The 2,152-nt window shown below is 53.1% G+C and overlaps 1 pseudogene; it reads right to left on the bottom strand.

Moving 5' to 3' along the window:
• Positions 1-546: 546 nt before the first annotated feature.
• On the bottom strand, positions 547-1,823 carry LOC114683033 (annotated as a pseudogene).
• Positions 1,824-2,152: the final 329 nt, after the last annotated feature.

Below are 2,152 nucleotides of genomic sequence, written 5' to 3'. Positions count from 1 at the left end.
TTTTTTTTTTTTTTTTACAAAGCCAAACTCCAACGATCTTTATTAACCTGCTCAGGCAGGATTACTTTTCTAACTAGTAGGATCCACTGGATCTAGGCTGAGGTATGAACTCAGTAGATTGTCTCTCAAAGAAAGGACTGAAAAATAATCTATCTACCTACCCTGTAAAAGACACAACATTCTCCAGCATTGCAGAGAAACACAATCTGTGTGAATTCAGCCCATTAAAAAAAAAAAAAGCAGCACCCTGGGGTTGGTCCCCAGTGTCACACACACAAACCAACTCCTGGCAGTCTGCTGTGGGAACCCTGACTCCAAAGGTACTACAAGAAAACCTCCCACCCTCGTTTAAAACAAACAAACCCTACCCTCTGCTCTGCTCAACCTTACCACTTGCTTAAGGCGAAGGCCTGGACGAGCAGCAGGATGGATGGCAGCCAGGAAAACACGCTCGCTCCCTTTCTAACAGGAAACAGATCCTCAAAGAGGGCAAGACACCCGAGGGCTCCTTGAGACAGAGGCCCTTTGAAGAACACACCTGGACACCTGGACACCTTGTGACCACTACGTCTAAAAGCAAAAGTAAACAGCGGCAGACACCAAACTTAGCTCATCAAAAACCATCTCTCCCCCAACCCAATACAGCTCACAGAGGACAAGTATGTGACCACCGGTCTGTGAGAAGTGGGCTTGTTCGGCCAGGCCACCTTTCCTGGCCCGGAGAGTTCAAGCCTAGCGCCAGTCAAAAGAGGTCTGGCTGCCGAAGCTGTGGTTTCTGCGGCCCGGCTGGCTCGTGACCGCTTTACAAAGATCTCTCCATTTTCTTCACACACACGGGAACTTAAGAACAGGACTTTTTCAGTGACATCTATGGCCAATGCTTCAGCGGCCTCTCAGAAGCTCTGCTGGAGACAGGCGGCCTGCACTGCAAGGTCACAGCTCCTTCCAGTTGATGGGCCTCTTGCCAGACTTCTGGAGCAGTTCATTGGCTTTAGAAAAATGTCTGCATCCAAAGAACCCCCTGTACACCAACAACGGGGAGGGATGGGCTGTTTGCAGGACGTGGTGACGCTTCCTATCAATGGCACTGCCCTTCTGGGCGTAAGAACCCCAGAGCAGGAAGACGAGGCCTGTCTGGTTCTGATTTAGCCACGACACAACTGCATCCGTGAACTGCTCCCAACCCCGCTCCTTATGGGAACTGGCTTGGTGGGTGCGGATGGTGAGGACAGCGTTGAGGAGCAGGACACCTTGTCTGACCCACCCCGATAAATCCCCGTGGCCAGGATGAACAAAACCATCGATGTCTGTGGACAGCTCTTTAAAAGTGTTTTCCAAACTGGGCGGAGGTGGAACTGGTCTTTGGACACAGAAGCAGAGCCCGTGAGCTTGATTAGGTCCGTGATAGGGATCCTGTCCCGGAATGACAACTTTCACATCTCGGATGTCACACATCTGGGTCCACGTGAACACCTGCTCCGGGGTGGATAGACCTTGTGATGTTTTCTTTCTTCAGCAACAAATCCCATGAGCTTAATGAAGTACGGCTTCCCGAACTCTCCGCACAGCTGCTGCTTCAGCTCTCGCCGAAGCCGGCGGGCACGTTGCGGGCGGCGAGCCTGAGCCTTGTTCCTCTGGATGCGGACGAGCTGTTCCGCGCTGAGCGGCGAGGAGGGCGGCGTGGCCGGCTCGGCCTGCCCGACCCGGGCCTTCTTGGCGGGGCTGGCCTGCCAGGAGTCGGGGTTGCGGGTGAGACTCTGCCGCCTGGCCCCCCGCGGCGCACACAGGCTCCGAGCCAACCCCAAAGGCCTGAAGATGCCCATGGCCGGGCGGAGCCGAGCCGGAGCCGCCGCCGCCACCCTCCGCCCGCCCAAAATTAATACTTTTGTAGTCAAAATTTAATGCAAGGCAAATTTTCAAAAGAAATACATAATCGAAATAAAGAGAGAATACAGATGCCATTTTTTAAAAAGGCTTTGGGGGCAAAGAACACAGTGGCTGAGCACATAAGGCTGGCCAAGCCCAGGATGTGTTCTGCTGCCTCTAATAAGGGTACACTGTCGGTAAAGACCCTCACGTCTTGACCTGGCTTCTGGCAAGATACTCTGTTCTGGGAAAGCATGTCATCACCAGGACCTTGGTTTCCCCTTGT

Source organism: Peromyscus leucopus, chromosome 20 (assembly GCF_004664715.2).
Source record: "Peromyscus leucopus breed LL Stock chromosome 20, UCI_PerLeu_2.1, whole genome shotgun sequence".
Taxonomy (NCBI): Eukaryota; Metazoa; Chordata; class Mammalia; order Rodentia; family Cricetidae; genus Peromyscus; species Peromyscus leucopus.
This window is presented reverse-complemented; position numbering and strand designations above follow the sequence as displayed.